This window comes from Pseudorca crassidens, chromosome 12 (assembly GCF_039906515.1).
Source record: "Pseudorca crassidens isolate mPseCra1 chromosome 12, mPseCra1.hap1, whole genome shotgun sequence".
NCBI classification, from domain to species: domain Eukaryota; kingdom Metazoa; phylum Chordata; class Mammalia; order Artiodactyla; family Delphinidae; genus Pseudorca; species Pseudorca crassidens.
The window spans coordinates 14,477,791-14,503,805 of NC_090307.1; the positions used below are offsets into that span (position 1 = coordinate 14,477,791).

At 41.3% G+C, this 26,015-nt stretch overlaps 1 protein-coding gene across 1 annotated transcript in view; it reads right to left on the reverse strand.

Annotated features, from left to right (window-relative positions):
• CDH20 (cadherin 20) overlaps positions 1 to 5,481 on the reverse strand; it is a 206,262-nt gene extending 200,781 nt beyond the window's left edge. The window contains exon 1 of the mRNA XM_067698919.1: positions 5,354 to 5,481. The gene's annotated coding sequence lies outside the window, so the exon portion shown is untranslated. The remainder of the gene's footprint in view (positions 1 to 5,353) is intronic.
• Positions 5,482 to 26,015: the final 20,534 nt, after the last annotated feature.

The following is a 26,015-nucleotide window of genomic DNA, read 5'->3' on the forward strand; positions in this document are numbered from 1 at the left end:
AAACTAGAGAAGAGGAAAGCCTTTAAGTTTTTCCTCTTTCTTTACCTCCCTCATACCCAGACCAGAATATTGCCAGTAATTATGACTACTGGTCACAGGCATATCTTGCCAGTTTAGAGAAAGAATTTGAAGCAACAAAGATCATTCAACTATTTGATATATTATAAATTCATCTATCTTGAAAATTCCATTAATTCAATTTTATTTTCCTTATAAAAAATGAAATCAATAGATATTTATTGAGAATCTACTATGTGTAAGATTCCAGCTAGGAACTATGGAACTATAAAGAAATATCTCTTCCATATAAGATACCTCTTTACTCTTAACGTGGTCATGGCATTTGTTGGAATAAATTTTAAACTTTTGATCAGATTGTCAAATATTCTTATAAATAGCAAAAATACTCCCATTTCAGGCAATGCTGTGCGTGTCTTTGACATTTGAACTTTGCATGGTATTTGCATGACCAGCCCTTACTGCTTTGGAAGAAGAAATAAGCTGTATTGCTATAACTTTACTTTGCATATATTTAAAAGATCTAACAGTTTATAGCTTCCCTTACTCTTTTATTGTAGTTATTCATTGATGTACTCCCACACCAAATGTTTGTTCTTTTATGATTCCTTAAACTTAAAAAAAAATTATATATACCTTGAGGCAAATTGGACCATATCTGTTTTGCACTGCACTTGAGTGATGCTTTGATTTGAATATTCTTAGGGTTCTAAAATTAAGTTAATCCATATGTAATTAGGAATATTCTTAACTAGACAGTCCTGGTTAGCAGGAGATTGGCAGTTTATTCTGAAAATCTATTTAGCAAACCATGAATAGCAATTAAATGAGAAAAGGCTAAATTTCTCTTTAAAATGGATTGTTTCCATAATTTAATGTGGCAATATGATTTTCTATTTTTAATTGCTGTAGACAGTGCATTTTGTAAAGTAGAATTTTGTCTTCGGAAAACTCGATAGTTCCGTAATTTTGTACCACTTATGCTTTTCTAACATTTCAGTAAGTTTTCTTCCTTTGCAATCCCTTTTGATTCATGATGGATAAAAGAAACTAAAGGTTAGTAAGGACAGTTTTGTACCTCTTAAACTGAGACAAAATGAATATATCTTGGAGAAACTAAGTATTTCTCTCTATTGAGACTTTATGACCTTATGTAATTTATTATGCTTTCTTTGTAACATAGTGCGTTTATTCCCAGAACAATTATACTTAATGTCGACACTTAAAAATGTTCCTTTTTAAAATTCAAATAAAGAGAATTTGCTCCATATTCTATGTCAATATTGGGATTCAGGGAGGGTTTGAACTTAATGAATACATGGTTCTTCCTTTCCTCCACCCCAGACACCAGGTACTTAATGCTCTCTATTCCCTTGCTCATTTCTTCATTGTAGAAGTCATTTCAGAAGGGATTTATGACAGTGCCATCTTTTAGTAAATAACAGTAAGTCACAGTCTATTGCCTGTAATAACTGTAGATGCTCAGCCTTTATCACTTAAAATACATTTTCTTTTGTCTCTAAATTAGTATGAAAATACAGAGGAGGCTGTTTCTTCAATTAAATGTGAAAGATTAATCACTACGCAATTTATTTCACAATAGAATATAATTAAACATCAAAAATGGAATATTTACTTCTTAAACTTTATATGTCTATGAAAAAAGTGTTGGAGAAGCACAAAAATCTAGTGCTATTTGCATATATTTTGATTGAGCTGACACTAAGGTTTGCACATAATAAATCTATTAATTAACACTGGAGTTACCTAATGCACTCATTCCCACTGTAGTTTCCCGTGCTGATTTTAGAAGATGAGAAATTTTGTCCATAACCAGAGTAGAACCTGGAGTGGGAAAAATGGCAGCAAGGGATCTTAGATCGCCAGTGTTCTCAGTGTTCTGTGGATATGAATATACTTAAAAAAAAAAAATAAAACTAGTCAGGATTTTCCTAAATACCATCAGAGTAAAACAAGTGAAGATAAAAGTGATGTGTTACTTTTCCATTTCTCCCTTGCTCTTATTTTCGCTGCTCTGTCCTACTGATTACAACACAACCAGATCAGAATGAACAATTAACTGTCTAATTATTCTAGTCACACCAGCCCACAATGAAATCTTTATTCTGTGTTTACAGCAATCTTTGGCAGAGGCTGTCTTGCTGTTTCTAAACTAAGAAGAACTGCCCTTTGGCTCCTCTCGGCATCAGCTGCCTTGGTTTCAGCCTTGGTTGCCAATAATCAGACTTCTTTTTCTTCCAAAGTGGACATTTTTTTAAGGTTGAAAAGACCTATTCTCATCATCCCCCCATATATTCTGGCTGATTTATGTTCTAGCTACTGCAGCTCTTCCTTCCGTATCTCTTTACATTTTTCCTCTCTCCATAGAACACCATCAGGCAGAACTCCATTTTAAGTCCCAAACTGTAGAAAATGCTTAACCAAACAGTGCTCACTACTATGAGGGAAAGAAAAATACAACTGCTGGTTTATGAGTAGAGGGAAGTCAAGGAAATCCCTCCTGCTTTTCTAAACTGCTAATTTTCTAGCTCAAAAGGCATTCAATAACTTCTCCACCAGGGGAAAACATACCCACTTTTCAGTGGCTCTCTTGATTACTTCCAGCTATGTACTTAAATTTGCTAACAGCTGCACGTCTCTGAGAAGCTTCAGACCTTGGGGAATATTTACAAATATATAAGGGACTAAGAGAGTACATCTGAATCTTTTTGAAAAGGCAAGGGAAACTATTGCACTGTACAGGCAGGGAGAGAGAAGTTAACAGCCATCGAAAGATAAGAGCAAGGCAATACCTTTACCAAAGGGAGGAGGGCAAAACACCTTGGTTAGCCCTCTTTGGAACATCTGATCAAGTTCTAGTCCTGAAATAGAGGGCAGACAACAGCCGGTGCTGGGTCTATTGCCCTATACTGCTCAACTGTTTTTTTCCAGAACATTTCCCTGCTCTGCAAGGATGATAGCATCTTTCTTCCCATTCCAGTCTCCAAATCCTATGTGATGGTTCCCCTAACAACCCTTCCATCCTGCCTCTCAGCCCCCAGCACTTACTACATTCCCATTGCCTTTCCTGTGAGAACTGGGTCATAAAATTTTACTGGGGAGAAAGGTAGAAGGGGGCGTTTCAGTAGTATAAACACTGATTAAATTCCCGGGCAACTTTCCGCAAATGAAAGATAATTTTTCTACAAGTATGCACAAGAAAGTCAAGAATGCTGTCATTTTTATGTTTGTACTTTCCTTTTCTATTTTAATTTTACACTGCCACATGGCACACATGCTAAAAATGTATCTCCGTAACCTGCAGTTTAGCAAACTTTCCACAAAACATTAAAATTGAATATTTTATAGACTGTCCTTTCCCAGGATGCTCAAAGCATTTTTGGGATACACAATTAAATCATCTCACCACCACAACTGTCCTATTAGAAAGGCACGGCTGCTCGTGCATTGGCAAATAGGGAAAATCAGAAGCACTGGCAAGAAAAGGTCATACCAAAGTCAATGGCAACAGCCGAAAGTAGACTCTGAGAGCTTGGTTCCAATTTAAACTACTTCCCATTTGCTCTTCATTTGTCTCTCTCTTTTCTCTGGCAGGAAGGGATGTGGCCAGCAAGGAGGCTTGACCTCATCTCCTGTACTTGGCTTAACTCTGACACACTGTTCTCCCACACTCTTGCCCTGTTTTCTGCGTCATCAGCTGGCCAAGCCTGCACCCTGGAGCAGCTCTGACCAGGGCCAAGCCAAGAGGAGGTGACCGCAGGTGCCCTTGTGGCTGCCTCGGGCGTTGGGAACTGGAGTCTGCCCCTGCCAGGTAACATGCCCAGTGGGATTGCGAGGGTCACGACAAGAGAAAAATGAATTTCCAGATTGTATAAATACATGAAAAGAAAAAGCTGGGTCAAGTATAGGTTCGAGACTGGCAATACCTCCACCGTTCCGGAGCCAGATGAGGCTGAGGAAGGTGAGCCCATAGAAATATAACATTCATCTTTAGCGTTGGTGCAAGCACATTGTGAAGTTGCGACTTTTTGTTTCTGTTGTTCTTAGGTAGATCCAATTCCTTAGCTGGGTCCCTGGCTCCGCCACAGCTCTGAGGAGTAATTTTCCTTGGTGGAGAGGAGCATCAGAGATTAGAGTGGGGTCAAGGGACATTTTTGGGGGGGAGGGGCAGACTTAGTTTCCAGGCGACCTATAACAATCAGAAGAAAAAAATCCTTCCTGGTATTTGTGCCAGTAACAACAGCATTAATAATAGTAATAATAAGGGCAATAATAATGGCACGGTACACTCCGAATCTACTAGGCGACCAACCCCCCAACGCTCTGCTGCTAGCCCTTTGACTCTCTGCCTGGTCTTAGCAGAAAAAAAACCCAGCTCTGGCGCTGCCTCCGGGCTGCCCTCCAGGTTCCAGCTTCCACCCCCACCCCCACCCCCACCCCCCGCCGCGAGGTGGATAGCCAGGCAGAGGCTTTTGCTTCGGCGTAAGTCCAGCCCACAGTCTCTCCCTGTTGCTAAGGGCACGTTGCAGCTCCGCGAGAGCGTTTCCTCTACAAATCTGAAACTTTCACCCCATCTGACCCCTCGCCGCCCCCTCACCCCCGGCTCTCCCTCCACAGCAACTACAAGGAGCAAAGCCCAAACAACTCGCGCGCAATTCAGAGCTTTCCCTGGGAGTGTCAGGGCCCGGAGACAGGAAATCCGAGGAGTTGGCGATGTCCGGCAGGTGGCGGGGACGCGAGGAGTCACCACCACGTTCTCCTCCCACGGACGAACTCGGGCGTGGGTGCGGACTGGGACCAGCCCCGCGGGCGCCCGATCCTCCCTGGAGCCTAGGTCTCTGGTCCCCGTCCCCGGCGCGCATCCTGGAGCCGGGGACGCGGCCAGCCCTCTCCCACCCGCTGCTGGAGAGAGGCGCAGCCGCCCCGGGGCAAGCGAGGGCGAAGGCTGGGTCAAGAGCCCCAGAGAGCCGCGCTCCTGGGTCTCCGGTCCCCGTCACCCGGGCGCTCAGCTGCGGCTGCTCGCGCGCCGCGCCCTCAGGCTGCTCCACTGCGCTCTAGCTTTCAGAGAACGGCTCCCCAGCCCAGGCAGCTCCTTCACATCCCCTTCCCCCCAGAGTACGAGCAAGTCCAACTCAGACCCGCTCGCAAGCTGGCCGCGGCGGCGGGTAGTTGCGGGCAGAGAGCGGCGCGGAGCCGGACCGCGCGCGGCGCCCGGGGCGGCTTCCCGGGGGAACGGGCTCCGGCGCCCTGCGCAGCCCTGCGCTCGGAGCCCAGGGACAAACGCGCGGGGCCCCACCCGAGATCTCCCCTTTACCTGGCAGGCCCGCGACTCTCCGGGGACGTTCGGTCCAGACTCCTCCGGGGCAGACGTCCGGCTCACATCGCTGCCTCCCCCAGCAGGCAGCCGTGTCCCGCTGGGTCCCTTCCTCCCCGCTCTCGGCGCTGCCCCCGCCCCCCCACCCCCCTACCCCCTCCGTCAAAAGTGTCACAGCTTTTCTGCCTTCGGATCTTTCTCAAAGTCTCCGCGCGGTCGCCAGGAGTTGAGCTGCGATGCCAGGAGCGCCAACCCCGCCGATGCACTGCCCCGCCCTTCCGCGGTCCCCTGCGCTCCGCCCGGCCGAGGAGAAGAGCCGCTCGTCGCGGTCACCGTCCCCAGAGCACGGCGCGCGGTCCGCTTCCCCTCCCTCGCGCCTTCTTTAGCCCGAGTGGCTGCCGCCTGCCTGTGCCGCGGGTCCTCATTCCCCTGCTCATGAATATTCTGACAGAGGCTAATGCCGTTGAAGTAAATTGAATTGGCCAATTGGTGCCAGGAATGTGCGCTCCTTCCTTCCTAGGAGCTGTCTGGAACCCCACCAGAAGAAAGCAATTAGCGTCTGCTTGGCACCCTGTGGTTTAGACCAGTGAGGGGCAAAATGGGTTAATTCTTTAAACGCAGTTTAGAACCGCATTTACATGTTTAAACTCCTCTATTGGCTGAGAGAGTAAGGAAATGTTAAGAGAGAGAGAGGGGAAAGGAAATAGGTAAGCAGGTGTACGGGGCGCTTCTACCCCCCAAACTCCCCCTGAACTTGAAATGACTTATTCTGCATAGATTATGAATTCTGGAAGAGGCAGTTGATGTGAACAGGAAAAGATGGGCAAGCCTGGTTGGAAAGAAGATGAGTATCAACCTGGGTTTAACTTTGACCTTGAGGATGCTGAGTACTCTAATACTGTTCAGTAGGAGTGGGGAGAGCTGGCAGAGGGAGAGGAAAACCTCAATTATCTACTTTTAGGACTTTCTCCAAATGTTCAGATTGCCCTCCTTTGTCCTCATAGCAAAACCATAGTTTTAAGCCTTTGGGTGAAGTAGGAATGGGGCAGAAGTACCTAAAGGTCAGAAGTTTCAGAGGAGGAAGCTGAGACCACACTTGGATGAAGAGAGCCTCTCAAATCACACAGTAACCATGGCAGGGCCGTTCCAGAAGGCAATTCCCAACTACAGTCCAAGCTTCTCTGTCTGGGGTCAAGCAGACAAGGTGGACAGGAGGAAAACGCTCTCTCTTGTCCTGCCTCCTACCCTGGAATGCCAGGGCCTTCACAGTTATTGATTACAGCTTGGGTTTAGCCAGTGGGAGAGGGGGAATCTTTGCCCAGTTCTGCATCCGAATCTCTCTATAATCTTCGGGTGTTTTAATATTTCCTCCCCCCGCCCATCACCGATTTTCTAAATACAGAAAGTTATTTTGATTGAGTTGATTGTTAGTAAATGATCTATGTATATAAACAATGGATAAAACTGTGTGTATGAGTAACTGATAGAATTCCCACATATGCCAATAGAAAGATATATCCTGGCTAAGGCAATTGTGCCATATTTTAATAGTAAGGCCTAGAATTGGAGCTCTCAGTAATAACAGTAATTATTAATGTTAGAGCAGGTAATGTTTTCCAGTTACTTAGTGTGTGACATGCATTCGACAAGTCACCTCATTTAATCTTTCCAACTACTCTATTCAATATACACTACTATTTCCCCATTTTGTGGGAGGAGACAGAAAACTCTTCTTACTCTGAGGGAGGGGCACCCCTCTTCCTTATCCCTAGGTGTTTTTGTTTCCCCCTCCACCCCCACTCCTTTTAATTTATTTGGTTGTTCCGGAGTTAGTGGGGAGGGGCGGGTTGGGCGGGAGCTATCTGAGGTGCTGATCTGAGGCCGGACCAGAATTCTCCCGGGAGGGTACCAGGGACTGGGTTGGGCCTGGTGCCGTGTCCAAGGTGCTAATGCTGCGGGCCGACGGTGCGGGCCGCATTGTCTGTCTGTCCTTCTGTCCGGGAGAGAACTAGCGCTCGAGGCGCCTGCAGAAAAAAAAAAAAAACAACTTTATAAATTTTTTTTTTTATAAATTTACTTATCTATCTATTTTGGCAGCATTGGGTCTTTGTTGCTGCGCGCGGACTTTCTCTAGTTGTGACGAGCAGGGCTACTCTTCGTTGCGGTGCGCGGGCTTCTCATTGCGGTGGCTTCTCTTGTTGTGAAGCACCAGCTCTAGGCACACGGGCTCAGTAGTTGTGGCGCACGGGCTTAGTTGCACCCCGGCATGTGGTATCTTCCCACACCAGGGCTTGAACCTGTGTCCCCTGCATTGGCAGGCGGATTCTTAACCACTGTGCCACCAGGGAAGCCATCATTTTAATAGATGAGGAAGGTGAGGCTCAGAAAGGTAAATCGTGTGTCCAAGTCACATAGGTCATACGTGGTGGAGACAAATTCTGACCCAAAGCAGCCTAATTAATATGCTTGAGCCCTCAAGTCACCAGAAGCCTCTACTGCCTCCTTACCTAAAAAGAGAACCAGTCAATTGATGTTTTGTTGAAGTGACTTGTCCTTGGTGATTAATTTCTTACCAAATTTAGAGGGGAAAAAAGAGGGTTTTTTTGGATGGTATGGTTATTTTTACATGCCAACTTGATTGGGCCACAAGGTGCTAGAATATCTGGTCAAACATTATACTGGGTGTTTCTGTGAGGATATTTTTGGATGAGATTAAATTTAAATTAGTTGACTAAGTAAAGCAGACTGCCCTCCCCAGTGTGGGTGGGCCTCATCCAATCAATTGAAGGCCTGAATAGAACAAAATGGTTGACCCTCCCCTGAGTAGGAGAATTCTCCTGCCTGACGAGCTTAGAGCTGGGACATCAGCTCTGCAGATTTTGGACTTGCCAGCCTCCATAACTGCATGAGTCCATTCCTTATTATCTGTCTCCTGCTGGTTCTGTTTCTCTGGGGATCCCTGACTAATACAGATGGATACATTCAGTAAATGCTGTTATTTGTGAAATTCCCATGAATGTCTGTTTCCATCTCTCAACACATTGTCTGGTACATAGTGTACAATAAATATACATTTTTTTACTTAAGATTTTCCAGACATTATTAATAAGAGAGGAATAATTATATATATGGATGAGACTTTATTAGATTTAAATAAAATTTTACCTTTGAAGAACTGAAAGTTGGACTATAATAGATTGGCTTAAAACAAGATTTATAGATGTTATATGAGGGGAAATTTTTTATTATTACAAATTTAAGGGTAAGAATGATCAGGTTAAATCTCTGAATTCAGCAGTTGTTGAGTATCTGTTAAATGCAAGGCACATTTGTATTCAAATATTTTCTATTGAAGTTCACAGTTAAATCACTTAAAACAGTTGAGGATCTGCTGTATTTTATTCTCTGAAACTTTGGGTAGTTTAAAACCCTTTGTTAAAAAAAGTATATACTGTTTTCTCCCTGTATTAAATATTTAAGATTTTCCTTATCACGATTCCTCCCTTATAATGCTCTGTTGGATCCTTCTTTTATGGAGAGTATCCCCTTAGGATTTAGAGGCAAAAATTCACAGAAGAGTCTTCAGCTGTTGGAATGTTTACTTATATGAATATGTTAATATGATTTTAGGGCCCATAAAATGCTATCAGGATGAGTGCTTTCTATATGTGCTCCAGAGTTGCAGCAGGCAGTGTCAGGGAAGGACCTCCAAAGTCCGAAGTGGGACGCTGGCACTGGGTAGAGGGGGTGGAGCAACCTTGGACCAGCCATTCACTTTTGGAGTGGACCTAGTTGGTGCCTCCGCCAGGTGGAAATAATAATACCGTATATATTGGGTGCTTTGATATTTACACATTGCTCTCCCGTATACTATATCAGTCCATCCTCCTGGTAACCCTATGAATTCAGCACTGTTATCTGTATTTAATCGATGAAGGAATCTCAAGCACACAGAGATTCAGTAACACTTAGAGCTTCTCCTAGGAACAGATAGAACAGGGACGTTAATCCAGTGACAAAGTCACCTTCTCAGTGAAGCCGTCTTTGACATCTCTCTCTGTCTAACTCCCTCCCTCCTCTGCCGCTGTGCACACACTCATACACACACACACTTTTTTCCAGTAGAAATACAATCCCCTCCTTTGTGCTCCCTTAGGACTTCTAAGATGCATAAGGAAATAATTAGAACACAATGTCTTGTCTCTACCACTAACCAAAAGCACCCTGAAGTCAGGAACCTTGTCTTCATCATTTTTGTATCCCCAAATTCAGCTTAGTTGGAGGTGCTCAGAAAGCCCATGAACAGCAGTTCTGCTTGCTTTCAGAAATGTGTCCCATTGACTTTGCTGGGCTATTAGGATTAAATGAAATAACTGGCAGGTGATTTGGAAATTTAAAAACAACATGTAATGATTTTATTATTATTATTAAAAGGTAGACTCAGAAATAAATACAGTAATTTTAGCCTTGACCTCTGTCTGATAAACTCCATGGGTGAGAAAGCAGTTTGATAATTTTGTCAGCTACTGTTATTTAGGACATGGATGGATAACACTTGCTCAGATTATAATCATCTGGTTAATGGTAGTACTAAACTGGCCCATTAAGCAGGAAGGTATTAGTCTGGGAAAGGTGAGTGAATGTGTGTGTGTGTGCAGTCTTTCTGCAGTTTTAAGAGTGTTTTCTATGAATGGGCAGCATCAGCTGCTAGTATAGCTGTATTTTTCTAAGGAAGGGATCTGCTTTTCTCCTATGGGATGATCTCTATTAAGGGCTCCCAAGGTCACAGAGTTAATGACAGAGCTGGGGCGCCTGATCCTTGTTCGATGCTATTTTCACTATTCCACATGACCCTGATTGGCAGCCACTGCCCATACGGCGTGGTTTATGGTTTTACAATTGAGACGAGTGGATAAGCAGCTCAATACCTCGTTATAATTAGTCTCTTGAGTCAGCTAATACCCTTCTAATGGAATTTCATGATCTAGATTATTCAGTATTACCCATTCAAGATATTTTTGGATTTGAGATGATAATTATGTAGTAGAACTGATGACAATGGCAACTAAAAACACTTGTGTGGCTTCATAGCCTGTCTTACCATAAATATTTATTATGAAACAGTTGTTTTGGACACACATGCACATTCACAAAATCAGGAATTCCTGTTAATTCTATATGTTCTGTACGTTCTTTATTTTCTGTAACATTGATGTAAAAATCAGGTGATGCTTCTAGATCGACTTACAAGGCCATTTGAGGTTCTGTGTAACCTTACTTTTGTTTTTGTGTAACATACACATTCATGCTGGCCTTCGAACTTGTGGGTTAATCAGTGACTTTTAGTCATTCTCAGAAGAAATTGGTTCCCTCACTCTGGATGTCTGTCAATTCCTGTCTGTCTCACCGTGTTTGTGAATATAATAGAGAAAAATGCACCCACCGACCATCACCTCCAAGGAGAACTAGCCATAAAACATGCAGTGCTTGTGACAGCATTCTGGAAGATCACGCTGCTGATCCATTCCGTGGAATCTGACAAACTTGAGTACAGTGTCCTTGCTATAGACAAGGTGCTGCGCCAGTTATTGTAGATGTTTCAAAGAGACATAAAACCAGTGGCTCCTCTCAAGGAAGTTATAATCTGGGAGAGGGGCCTTGATATTTAGCAAAGTGAAAGATCTAAGGCAGAAATGAATAGTTTTTATTAAAGAATACAAAATGAAATGCTGTCGGAGCCCCAGGTAGAGAGATTATTTTCAGTGGAGAAGGGACAGAAGAATGTTCCATGGAAGGAGTGATGGTTGGTCTAGGCTCTGAAGAATGGATATTATTTGGATATGGGGAAAGGGTAGAGGGGCCTTCAATGGTCAGAGGTAGAGAGAGGCCTGGGAAAGCACAGGACGATTTTGAGGGACTGCTGTGATTGCAATCAGCCCAAGTACGCATGACATTAAAAGGACATAAAATGAGAAAGGCAGGTGGAGCCCGGAGGGCCTTGGATAGCATGTGGAGAAATGTGTATCTTTTTCCATAGACAATGAAGAAGGTATCACTTTTGAGCCAGGGAGTGACGCAGCTACAGCTGTGTTTATATTTGAGTGTGGAATGTTTTGGAGGTGGGAGGATGGGGACCAGCCGGGAGACTCACAGTAGCTGAAGCAAAATGTGATAATGGCCTGGACCAGGCATGTGGCAGCAGGACCGGAAAAGGGAAGTAGAGATAGAAAAGAATCATAGTGTGTGTGTCAACAGTACATTGAAATAATGTTTTTTTCTGCCTGTCCTGGATGCTCCAGTCTCACTCAACAATACTCTCTCTCTCTCTCACACACGCACATGCACACGTAAGCACACACCACATATACACATGCACACAAATAGGCACACTTGCATATACACGTACACACATGCATGCATATATGCATATGCAATATACACACAGTGAGCTCCTCAAGAGTATGGTTTGCGTTTTTTCTCTTTGTATTTATACTTCAGCACCTAGCACAGTGCCAGGCATTTTGTTGGCATTAGATAATCGTTTGCTGAATGGAATAAAAAACAGTTGATGTGGGGCATCAGAGAAAATGAGGAATTGCAAAATATTGATCCTGGCTAGTGCTGGATTTTGGTAGGCAAACTACAAAAATTCTCCTGTGTCCCTTATTAATTGGCATTGGAAAAAAGAGCATGTCTGGGGTTGAAGATGACTTCTGATTATAGAAATGTCTGAGAAGATGCAAAAATTTGGTGGACCTGATGGTTGGCACAGCTGGAAAGCCTCATGCCTAGAATATGTCTCCTCTCTGAGGTCTGAAAAAACTTCTCATGTGAACTTCAGGACATTTTATCAAGATTTCCTTTTAATTCTTTAGAAGGTGTGATGGACAGAATAATGGTCTCTCAAAGATGTCCAAGCGCTCATCCCCAGAACCTGTGACTATGTTAGGTTACATGGCAAGGGAAATTCAGTGTGCTAAACAGCTGACATTCTAACAGGGGGATTATCCTGGGTTATCCAAATGGGCTCAGTGTAATCACTGTTTTAAGTGACCTTAAAAGTAGAAAAGGGAGACGGAAGAGGCAGAGGCAGAGTAATGTGATATGAGAGACTCTACTGGCCATTGCTGGCTTTGAAGATGGTGGAAGGGGCCAAGAGCAAAGGAATGGGAGTAGACTCCAGAAGCTGAGAAAGGCAAGGAAACATTTTCCCTGAGATCCTGCAGAGAACACAGCTCTGCTGACACCTGATTTTTATCCCAGTGACACACGAGACTTCTGACCTCCAGAACCGTAAGATAATAAATTGGTGCTGTTTTAAGTCCCTAAACTTGTGGTAATTTGTCATAGCATTAATAGAAAACTAATACAGAAGGATAACCAGCATGCTTACTATTTTGGATTTATCATTAAATATTAGGGTACATGATGCCCCAGACTACATGAGTTATGGTTTGTGTCATGTCCTAGATTCAACTACAGAAATGTGTTTTGTTATAAAATACCAAATCTTGGCCTGAATATAATATTCGTGACAGCTTTAGTGGTGTGAAGGCAGAGTGTATGTCCTTTGATTATGTCATTCTGGGTACAGTGAAGAGGCTGATGGTTTTAAATTAAGCTTTCTGTGCAGTCCCTCAGATAGTACTCCTAGAAGGGCCGCTAGCATCTCCCATTGTGAAACACTGCATGAATGCACAAAAATCATAGTGTGTGTTTATAACCCTGTCCGAGACACCCAAATTGTGCTTTGCTGAAACAAAACAATCATTTAAAATTTTTCATTTTTATAGTTCACTTTCAAGTGGCATGTCTTTTGGAAGAACGTGTTTGATTTCTTTTTTACTTTCGTTATTGTTATTTGTATTGCAAGTGTCATGTGAGATGAGTTAATAATTCAAAAATGATAGTAGTAATAATATTAAACATTGTATCTTCATATAAAAAATGTAAATTTTCAGTAACTGAGTGGGGATTTCTGTGTTTTAGCAACATATGGGTTTGGCCTATCATTTAGTTTTGATGCTTTTTCGAAGAAGAGAGTAAATGGCAGAAAAAAATGTTTAAAATATATTCACTGTTCAACTCACATGGACACTCAGCATGACACATATGCATAATGATCACTCCTGATTCATAACAAATCCTTTAAAAGCTGGGCAAGGTGTATGTTATTTAAAAAAGCACCAATTCCTAAAATTAGCATGGACTATAAATTAATATTTGAATATGAGCCTCTGGTAAGTAACTCCCCAGACATAGAATTGCTGTGATTTTTGATATTCAACTGCACCAAATGTTAAGAGAACATAAAGCAGCCTAAAAATAAGGTATAAAATAGGATGACTAATTTTATGTGGAGAGGTTTTACAGATGAAGGAAACTCAACTTGCCAGCCCCTTTGTAAGTAAAAACTATTTGTTATTCTTGACATTATTCTGAAGTCCTTATGCAACAAATAATTGCAAGAAACAGGTCTAAAAGTGCTTATTGATAACCTACTAAAGGCAAAGTTGTACATGATTTAAATTAGAGGATTAGTGCTGTATCTGAAAAAATTAATAGCCACTAATTGCATATTTTTCTTTCATTGAAGAGCATTAAGAACGTGAAAGCAGTGGAACGTGGTGTCTGCTCCTGAAGTCTCACTGTTTGAATTTGAACCTTGGCTTGGCTACTTGCCCGTGACCTTGAGCAAGTTATTTAATCTTGTGCCTACATTTCCTCACCTGTAAAGTGGGCATAAATAGAACTACATAGGGTTCTTATGAGGATTAAATTAGATAACCCACAAAAATTGTTTAACACCATCTGGCACATAGTAAGCATACATTAAAGATGACCCACTATTATTAATAAAAGAGTTATACATGTGTTTCTGTAATTTTTTTTTTTGATAGGTAAGAAATGGATTTATTTAGAGAGAAACACACTCCACAGATAGAGTGTGGGCCACCTCAGAAGGGGAGAAAAGGCACCAGGGTATGGGGTTGTCAGTTTTTATAGGGGTGGGTAATTTCATAGGCTAATGAGTGGGAGGAGTATTCCAGCTGTTTCAGGAAGGGGCAGGGATTTCCCAGAATTGGGCCACCACCCACGTTTTAATCCTTATGGTCAGTCTTGGAACTGTCGTGGTGCCTGTGGGTGTGTCGTTTAGCTTGCTTTTGTGTTACAGTGAGCGTCTACTGAGGCTCAAGGTCTAGTGGAAGTCGACTTGTCCGCCATCTTGGACCCATTTGGTTCTAATCAGTTTATATCATGTCTTCGGGCTGTGTCATTCTTTTTTTTTTTTTTAATACATCTTTATTGGAGTATAATTGCTTCACAATACTGTGTTAGCTTCTGTTGCACAAAAAAGCGAATCAGCCATATGCATACACATGTCTCCCTATCCCCTCCCTCTTGAGCCTCCCACCCATCCTCCCTATCCTACCCCTCTAGGTCACTGCAAAGCACCAAGCCAATCTCCCTGTGCTACGCTGCTGCTTCCCACCAGCCAACTCTTTCACATTTGTTAATGTATATATGTCGATGTTACTCTCACTTCGCCCCAGCTTTGCCCTCCCACCCCATGTCCTCAAGTCCATTTTCAATGTCTACCTCTTTATTCCTGCCCTGCAAGTAGGTTCATCAGAACCTTTTTTTTTTTTTTTTTTACATTCCATATATATGCATTAGCGTACGGTATTTGTTTTTCTCTTTCTGACTTACTTCACTCTGTATGACTTCACTCTAGGTCCATCCACCTCACTACAAATAACTCAATTTCTTTTCTTTTTATGGCTGAGTAATATTTACCTATTTATGAAAAATATTTATCTTTATCTATTCATCCGTCGATGGACATTTAGGTTGGTTCCATGTTCTGGCTATTGTAAATAGTGCTGCAGTGAACATTGTGGTACATGTCTCTTTTTGAATTATGGTTTTCTCAGGGTATATGCCCGGTAGTGGGATTGCTGGGTCATATGGTATTTCTTTTTTAGTTTTTTAAGGAACCTCCGTACTGTTCTCCATAGTTGTATCTATTTACACTCCCACCAACAGTGCAGGAGGGTTCCCTTTTCACCACACCCTTTCCAGCATTTATTGTTTGTAGATTTTCTGATGATGCCCATTCTAACTGATGTGAGGTGATACCTCATTGTAGTTTTGATTTGCATTTCTCTAATAATTAGTGATGTTGAGCATCTTTTCATGTGCCTCTTGACCATCTGTATGTCTTCCTTGGTGAAAAGTCTATTTAGGTCTTCCACCCATTTTTTAACTGGATTGTTTGTTTTTTTGATTATTGAGCCCCATGAGCTGTTTGTATATTTTGGAGCTTAATCCTTTGTCTGTTGTTTCATTTGCAAATATTTTCTCCCTTTCTGAGGGTTATCTTTTTGTCTTGTTTATGGTTTCCTTTGCTGTGCAAAAGCTTTTATGTTTAATTAAGTCCCATTTGTTTATTTTTATTTCCATTACTCTAGGAGGTGGGTCAAAAAAGATCTTGCTGTGGTTTATGTCAAAGAGTGTTTTTCCTATGTTTTCCTCTAAGAGTTTTATAGTGTCTGGTCTTACATTTAAGTCTTTAATCCATTTGGAGTTTATTTATTTATTTATTTTTAAAAGAAGATGTTGGGGGTAGGAGTTTATTAGTTAATTAATTTATTTTTGCTGTGTTGCGTCTTCGTTTCTGTGTGAGGGCTTTCTTTGTGGCAAGTGGGGGCCACTCTTCATCGCGATGCACGGGCCTCTTACTATAGCAGTCTCTCTTGTTGTGGAGCACAGGCTCCAGATGCGCAGGCTCAGTAGTTCTGGCTCACGGGCCTAGCTGCTCCACGGCATGTGGGATCCTCCCAGACCAGGGCTCGAACCCGTGTCCCCTGCATTAGCAGGCAGATTCTCAACCACTGTGCCACCAGGGAAGCCCTGGAGTTTATTTTTGTATATCGTGTTAGGTAGTGTTCTAATTTCATTCTTTTACCTGTAACTGTCCAGTTTTCCGAGCACCACTTATTGAAGAGGCTATCTTTTCTCCATTGTATGTTCTTGCCTCCTTTGTCGTAAATTAGGTGCCCATATGTGCGTGGGTTTATCTCTGGGCATTCTATCCTGTACCACTGATGTATATTTCTGTTTCTGTGCCAGTACCATACTGTTTTGATGACCGTAGCCTTGTATAGTCTGAAGTCATGGAGCCTGATTCCTCCAGCTCCTTTTTTTGTTTCTTAAGATTGTTTTGGCTATTCAGGGTCTTTTGTGTTTCCATACGAATTGTAAAATTTTTTGTTCTAATTCTGTGAAGAATTAGAGAACATGTTATATTTCTCCATCGGTTTATGTCATCTTTGATTTCTTTCATCAGTGTTTTATAGTTTTCTGAGTACAAGTCTTTCACCTCCTTTGGCAGGTATATTCCTAGGTATTTTATTCTTTTTGTTGCAGTGGTAAATGGGTGCGTTTCCTTAATTTCTCCTTCTGATTTTTTGTTGTTGGTTTATGGGAATGCTAGAGATTTCTGTGCATTAATTTTGTATCCTGCAGCTTTACCAAATTCATTGGTTAGTTCTAGTAGCTTTCTGGAGGCATCTTGAGGATTTTCTATGTATAGTATCATGTCATCTGTAAACAGTGACAGTTTTACTTCTTCTTTTCCAATTTGTATTCCTTTTATTTCTTTTTCTTCTCTGATTGCTGTGGCTAAGACTTCCAAAACTATGCTGAATAATAGTGGTGAGAGTGGACATCCTTGTCTTCTTCCTGATCTTAGTGGAAATGGTTTCAGTTTTTCACCATTGAGAATGATGCTTGCTGTGGGTTTGTCATATATGGCCTTTATTATGTTGAGGTATAGAAGTTCCCTCTATGCCCATCTTCTGGTGAGTTTTTATCATAAATGGGTGTTGAATTTTGTCAAAAGCTTTTTCTGCATCTATTGAGATGATCATATGGTTTTTATTCCTTGATTTGTTAATGTGGTGTATCACATTGATTGATTTGCATATATTGAAGAATCCTTGCATCCCTGGGATAAATCCCACTTAATATCATGTTTGTCAAGAAAGGAGATTGAAATATTGTCTTCAGTATCATTTGTATCATTGTTAAAATAATAATATCGCAGAATGTTCCAATACAAGGGGTCTTGGAGACAGTCAAACTCAGCCCTCTTATTTTATTATTGAGAAAACTGAGGTAAAGATGGTTGAAAGAACTTGCCCAAAGTCACACCATTTTTCCTCTCCATGTGAATATAGGGTATTTCTCCCTTTCATGTGGATTCGTGAACCAAATCAACTTTATAGAACCAATCAGTCTGATTCTTGCTCTTGCAAGGAGGAGCAAGCTTTGTCAGTGTGGGATACATAGAGGGGAGAGACAAAAGAATGGAAATTGAATGTTTTTCACAGGAGGGCAGCGTGCACTGAGCCATCCCACTGAGAATATTTGAAAAGGGCCCCTTTTTTCTTATTGGAAAAGTGGTGAGATCATGAATTTATTGCTGTTTCTATTATCAGATGGAACTTAGGCAAAGTTCTTCTTTTCTTTTGATTGCATTTTCTCATCTATAAATCTAACATCTGATAAAACTACCTCCCAGTGTGGTCAGGATCTCAAAACAGTTTCAGCTGTGAGAGATGTACCAGAAAGAGGTTGTAGATATTACTAAAATTGCAAAAGTGGCCTAAGGAGTAGATGAAGGCAGTTAGAGCTTGCGGTGGGTCCTGTTCTTACAACTTCTTGGGGTCAGTTGTCTGCATGAGTGTCCTGTTTGGGAACAGACGCATTTGGATCTGACTTTTTAGCTAGGTTAGAGTCCGTTACAGTGGGAACTTGAAGAGGAGGAGACAGCAGAATGTGGAAGAGCTGGGTGAAGGTGTGGAAGAGCTGGGTGAAGGTGAGGAAGGGTGAGGAATAAGAGAATGAGGAGGGAAAGGAAGGGAATGATTTCACTCCTAATGGATGCTTTGTCTGTTTTGCCTCTCATGTATTATAGGTAGAAAGGAATAGAATAAATAGAGAAGTAAAGAAAATCTGGGAAGTTTGTGAAAGAGGAAGAGAGCACCATAAACATGGCATCAGAGGTACATTTGTTGCAAGGACTCTTTTAACAAGGGGGGGGGGAACAGCCGTCCAACAAGAGGTTATATGGCTGTGCACCCTGACTATCAGCTCAATTAGGATGAACCCAAGGGAAATATTTTTCAATAAACCAAATTTTTCCCAATAAGAAGTTTGATGTGAGCTTTAGATCAACAGAGAATATGGATCTATTCTGGAGATCTTATAGGAGAAAAAGGGACAGGACTCAGGAGAAATTTGTTGTGATTTTACTTAGCATGTTTAGGACTAAAAATTCTCACCATTCTTTCCAGAAATAAAAGAGTGGGATTGAAGCAATTGAGGCTTCTTTTGGGATGGTGATATTTTTGGAAAAGAAAAAGAGTATTTAGGGATAGAGAATCAAACCCCAGGGAAGAGGGAATTAGAATGACATTCCAGGAATTTTTCACTTAAAGAACAAAGAAGGACTACAGTTTGTATATGACAGAGCTGATGATGTTGACGATGACGCCAATGATAATAATATCTAGCATTTATTGCTTGTTTACTATGGCACAGAGATGGTGCCTAACATTTGTATACATTATATCATTTAAATTGTATCATCACAGTTTAAGGTGTCTACTACTATTATCCCCATAGATGAGGAAAGTGAGGCTTAGCGAGGTTGACTAATTTTACGAGTCCAAAGACAAATGGATTATGGGTGCAGTTTAAGAAATGATTCCAGTAAATAGACTGTTAGCAGAAGTCTTTCAGGTGTGGCGAACAAGGGCACAGCAATGATCTCTTTATATAGATGGTGTAGAGTCTTTGTGAGGAAGAAGCGTGTAATCTGCAGCTGAGGGCAGTCCGGAATGAAACTGCAAAGGACAGAGCTCGCGCCACCTGCCCTTACCGATGCAACAGCGCCACCTAGAGGTAGAAGGCGAGATAGTACTAGGGGCCACAGAAAATACGGGGAAAAAAATACAGGGTTGATGGGGAGGGAAGAGAGTCATGGAAGGGCAGTGAATACCATAAAGATGAGCCAGAAGAGCTGTCAAGGACAGTGCCAGTAAGAGAGTTCCTGCTGAACAAAGGAGCTGAGAATCCACTGCTCCAGAAAGGACAGGTCCGCAATGGGAGAAAGGAAAGGAGAGACCTTTGGCAGTCATGAGCTGGGAGTGGGAGACCCAAGACAATGAAAGTGATTAATCTGTAGGACATGGGACCCTAATCCCCGAGATTAGAATAAAGGAGAGGAGAAACAGAAGAAGAGGGGGGAAGCCTTGGGAACCTAAGTCATGCATGCCTGTACAGAAACTGTAAGGCAGGTGATTCAGGAAGGTGGGAAGCTGCTGGAGGCTGAGCTAGCCAGGTGTGGGGTAAGGGCAGCGCTCAGCCTGCGCGTTCCTGCGCACTAGGAAATTAGGCGTGTGGTTTGATGACGCTTGCCAGTAGCATTAAGTTTATGGCTAGGAATGGGCTGGTTAGGGTTGGGGTCAGATTTAAGTCACCGATGGCCCTCTCTTGTCCACTTTCCCACACTCTCTGTGGCTAGCTGATTGGCAAACTTCAGCTCCATCTTCAGCACTTCACTTCCTCTTCTTTTGAGACCTCTTTGATCACTTCCTACTAAAGGAGACCTCTTGGGTCCACCTCTCTGGTCCATCGTGTTTCACTGTATGCAGTTGTTTCTCTGTACATCTAGCTTCACAGTAGGGTGTGGACAGTAGGTCTTTCCATCATCTGAATATCTCAAGTATCTAGTACAGTATCTACTAGATATAGGTAGTAAATAAAGGGTTTTTGAAAAACATTTCCTAACCTCTGAATGAATACTGCATTTTTCCTTATATTTTAAAGATAAAAGTCAAATTAATTTGAAGAATCTGGAAAATTTAGTTAATATCTGTGGTGGAAGAATAAGTTCACTTTAGAATATGTTAAAATTAAAAAATACAAGCCGAAATTCTATTTAAAAAGTCATAGAAGGGTGGAACATGTCTTAATTCAGCAAGAGAGACGGAATGTTTACAAGACGGGATGAGACTAAAGGCTTTCGAAGAAGAAATTTATTTGTATAGGAAAGCAATGAAGAAATTGATCATGAATGAATAACAGGAATCAAAGAGCAATAAAGGAAGATTTATATATAGGATGAAGTTGATGGAGAAAGAAAAGAAGTCAAGCAATGGCAAATCCATCTGATTTGCAAGCAGAGAAGGGGGTGCTTGACTGGAGAGGAAAACAAATAGATTAAATGGTGCTGAAAGAGTTAGTAACGTGAATAGTGAAGTACTTTTAAGAACCGTTTCCAGAGCAGGAAGAGCTACACTCTGAGATTAAAGGTGGTGGAGAAATGATGGAAGAAAGACCAAAGAAGTAAAGCAGTTCATGGCAAAGAAACCTTCAAGCTCTGAGAGTGGGGAAGAGGTGGCGTCTCCATAACAGGAGGGTCAGCTGGACCTTGTTGTCCTGACTCCGTTTCCTTGAGAGGCACCTGCTTTTGGGGATTTTCCTCATCATCCCACTGTTTTCACTGGGTAAACCCAGCTTACTTCATAAAGTCAAGCCCAGATACTCTAGGCTTAGAGGACAGGCATAATTACCAAGAGAGAATGTTCTAAGAGGGTCTGAGTGTACGGAGATGTGTGTGTGTGTGTGTGTGTGTGTGTGTGTGTGTGTGTGTATGAATGTTTTAAGGGAAGCCAGTTAGTTTCCTGCCATTGAAACAGTTCTGCAAAGAACATTATTGACAGTGTCTTTTGAAATATCATGTACTCTCAGCTCCAAGTTAGCAATGTGATCAAGTACTTAGGGATGGCAAACAATTCTAACTTAGATGGTTTTTTTCTGCATTTTTGAAGCTGGGAAGAACAAACATTCAGAGTTCTTCATGGCACACGGGAGGGAAGTGAGATGATCTGTAGAGAGAAGGAGGATAAGGCAGGTAGTAAAATGTGATTTCATGGATATTTCCAAAGCTGATTACCCAGAATTTGTGGGAGAATTCTGTCTCCTGTAAAGCTTGGCAATACCAAAGAGTGTTAAACAAGTTTCTAAGCACTTCTCCAGATCTTGTTTATGTGGCGGCAGACAGATGACTGATGTTGGTCTTAGGGAAAAAAACAAGGGAAGGTGCCAAAGGAAGGAATTCTGTTAGGTTTAGACCGAGAACAACTTTTGGATCCGGCAAACACAGTTTTTCTTTAAGATCATTCAAAGCTGTAGGTCCCAGCCAAGTTACTGTAATGTATGAAGAGTCTACACAGAAGTGAAAGGCATCCATCTTTACTCTCAATGGTGGAGAGGAAAAAAATTACAAGAATGAGAGGTGTGTTATAGCCCTTGTCATATTGTGGAGTTTGGATGTTTTTCAGAGGCAAAAGCCAGGGAGATAACCAGTTATCTCATTTAAGGTTGATGGATTGTAAAGGTGGAAAAGAAGTATTGGGTAGCCTAAATCCCATATTAACATATGTCCCATAAGTAATAGGAAAGAATAAGAGTCAGTATATGAAATGTAAGAATTATGCCAGGAAAACTGACTGTGTGATCCTCAGACAAAGAGATAAATCCTAAAAATGTAAGAAAATGGAAAGTATTGAAAATTCTTTCAACCAGGGCAAGGATAATAGGAGTTTGGGCATGCAGTTTAGAGTGATATAAGAGGTAAAATTAGATAGAAATTGAAATAAAGATGTAGAAAAAAATATTGGACATTCACAAGCAATTATTAGAGAACACAATTTTAATTTTGTTTGTTGAAAATTTTATGTTGAGCCCTATGGGAAATCTGGGCAAATTTAATGACACATTTTGCTACAGGCTACAAGTAGTGATGAGTTGCTACTGGATTTTGTACGATTCTCTGTTAGGGGAGTGAAATGTGATGACTGGGGGACCGGCTTCTTGTTTTACCTGCCTACATAAAGGAAGGTCTGCAGGAGAACAAATGTTTTGGAAAGCAGGAAGAGACAGGCAGCTAGAGGGATGTGGTGAGGGAGACGATGCAACGGGGAGATAAAGGCTGAATTTCTTACAGGGAAAACCAGCAAAGTTTCACAAGGAAGTGTCAAAGAAGGTTAGTACTTATAAGACAGAAATTGAGGGATTTAGAGTGAGAACATTCAAATCATCCTTAAAAAGCTTCAGGAAATAGAAAAACTAGGACAGAGTATTGATGTCATAGAAGGTGTTTTATACAGCAGGTTTCTGCAGGAAGCCAACGTAATGCTCCTGAGGAGATTCCGTTCACCTAGGAAAAGTGTCAGGAGGAAGCGACAACAACACCCCATCTCCCCACGTATCACACAGTAAAATATTTTCAAGTCAAGCAGGCAAGATTATCAGGGAAAGAAGAGGCATGTAGAGTGACCAAAAGAAGGTTCTTTTTCAAGAGAAAGTACAATACGTGAAAACAACATTTGAGGTGGTGACATCCCTTTAGCTTGGTATAGCTTAAATGTGGAAGACCATGAGTGATTTAATAGACTCCAGAAGTACTAGTAAGATGGGTAAAACAAATAGAAAAGAACAGATAAAACAAGTGATGACTTAAATAAAATAGAATATGAGCATACTGAGTTTGTAAGAAATTGACGCAGCATATTTCTAGAAATACAGTTTTGGAAAAAATATAAATCTGTAAATTATATATGAATTATTTTTTATAATTTATCCAGTGATAGGAAATGGAGGGAGTTATTTAAATTTAAAAAATTATACACACAAGGAATCCTCTGATATTTGGATGTAAAAGGATCCTAGTCATCCTGTATGGATCTCCACATGATAACATTTCTATGATTGGATATGTTAAAAGTAAGATTTTTCTAACCACAGTTTTAATTAGGTTTCTCTGAAGACTCAGGCATGCTCTAGGGTGGCTGGAGATACCGCATGCCACTCAGGAGACTCCAGGAAACCTGTCAAAGTTAGACATAAATAGAAAAAAATGAGTGACCATTTCTATAACTCATACTCTATGTCAAGCCAAAGTAACAAACAACAACAAAATCCTGTCAACCAGTTATTTCATTTCGACGACCCCCAGACCATAGTTGACTAATTTTTTTCCCCATCGGAACTGGCCAAATCTTTAGGTATCATATAGAGAATATTTTTGTCTTCACTTGGAAATGTGCTCTAGTGGTTGGATTATGCCCAAAAAAAGCCCTCTAGAAAGTTTGTGTCTTAATATAGTGAATAGTAATGTCAATTAAGAACAAATAATGGGCTGCAGTTTGGACAGACTGTTCATGAGATGAGTAAGTAATTGAAAACTGGAGCATCACAGGAAGATACTGTCTCCAGGGAGACAAGTCTCAGGTAATATGAACACAAGGTGACTGGTACGTTTGTGAGTTCTATCTAGCGTGGGGGACAACTAGATAGCCTGCTCCATCGGAGGTGAGCTGGCATGTGCACCTGCAGGCTGTTATCACAAAACCAGCTCTTCTCCCCAAGCCTGCAGAGCTCCAGCTCACCAGATTGCAGGACGAAGAGCTAGCTGCAAGAGTCCTGGGCTGTTACCCTGTGGCGGTTGTTGGCTGCACCCGTCGCTCTTGTCTCAGGGCTGTTCAGTAATGGGGTTCGTCTCTTAACACACCAGCTGGTGGATGTGAGTCAGGCTCCCACAGGAAGTGCACTCTCAGCGTGCCAGGGCACTATGTGTCGTCATCCCGGAGAAAATGAAATCCAGCGACAGCACGTTCCTCCACCGTTGGTGTGAAGGATGGGGCAGGAGCCTCGGGGCCCTGGGGAGCACCTCCAGTCTCATTCAAACCAGGCTTTGCTATGCAGATTCTCTGTCACCATCAGGTGCCTATTTCAATTGGACTTTGTCACTCAGATTGTACTTCCCGGCATTGTCAGAAAAGGCCAAGTCCTGTTTATTTTGTTTGTTTTTAAGAGAGAAATAGAAAGAAAGAGAAACTGGAAGAAAAATTATTTTTTCAATAACCTGAAGTTCAGTGTTGAAATACAAGGATGGTAGCAATAACTACAGAGCTCCGTGGAAATCAAAATTTTAATATAATTCCTCCAAAAGAGTAGTCACTCAAAACCCTTTCGTGCATCTTTTCAGGATATGGGATTTGGGGCATTCAGACAAAAGAGTCACCAATCTTTAAAGAATAAAGGATTACCATGATAGGGACAGGAGAAACAGCAAATAATGAAGATGATTAACATATTAGTTAATATTTTTACTACACACTCTTGAAATATTGCCAATCAGTACATCTGTCTTGCCGGTGAAACTGATGAATGTGATATTCCAACACCCAGCACTGCCCAGCAATGATTGCCCTACGTTGTTGTGTTCCCTTTCAGAGTGCTAGGCAAGGATTTTTCATTAAATGCATCATTTACAGCTCACTGCAGTGGTTCCACAAAGTCAATACATATCCTTAACAGAAAGCAAAGAATGAAGCATGTGAAAGAGAAAGAGAGACAGAATGTGGGCAATTGTCAGGAGCCCTGGGCACGCATTTCACTCATTCCAGGCTCACTGCCAGCACTTCGATTGCAAGCAAAGAGGAAGGGCCTGTATTTGCATATCTATCTACCCTGTTCTGGGTTCATTTGACAGTGGGGTTCTGGATCTGGGAGTACAATGGGAAATAGTGGGCAAGTACAATTTTGAGGGAAGTTAATAGACCAGCTAGGATAGTCTCATCGCATTATAATCCCCCAAAGTAACAGGAAATATTTTGCTGAAATGGAATAAAATGACCATGAATGACTTTCTTCTTTCCCAGCAACTGTCAAAACCTAGTGAAAGGGGAAGCATAGTAAATTCCTTCTCAATCATAATTTGGGCATCAATCTATGAAAGTTTGTAATGGTTTGAGCTGACGTTTTATGAGAGAAGTTGCTTTAACTGATCATAGATCTCTAAAATGATGCCAGGTATACATCAGTAACTCAGATGATAATTCACTATTTCAGAAGCAATTTCTGAAGCATACTATGTGCCAGATACTGTGTGAGGGAAGAGGAATAAAAATAAATAGTAATAAAAAGCAGTCACTTTCCTCAAGAAACTTAGGGTTGAGCTAGCAAGCTATCATAAGGCTAGAACCATAGGAAGAAGGCATTTGTCAAGAATATTGTACAACACGGGGAATATAGCAAATGTTTAATAATAACTATCAATGGAGTATTATCTTTAAAAATTGTGAATCACTATATTGTACACCTGTAATTTATATAATATTATACATCAACTATACTTCAATTAAAAAAAGAATTCCTGACAAATAAGTGTATTAAGATAAATGTAGTTCTGTTTACAAGGACATAGTTATATCAGTAACACAGGAAATTTATCAAAAAATTTTGTCTTAATAGAAGGAAAAACTCACTCTGATTATTATTATTGTTATTATATTATTATTTTGCTCTATATAGACTGGTGTATCATGAAAATGAAACCATCAGTTTTCTTCTATAAAGAATTTAAAATTTTTTAATGATTTAAATTTACTGTGTTATTAATATAGCAGGCAAAGTAAGTTAGCCATGTGTTCAAGGAGAAAAGAAATGAGTGTGATCCCCATGGACGTTTGTCCATAGACCTTGAGTTAATTCCTACTCTTTTAGTCTTTTTAATTTCTTTACT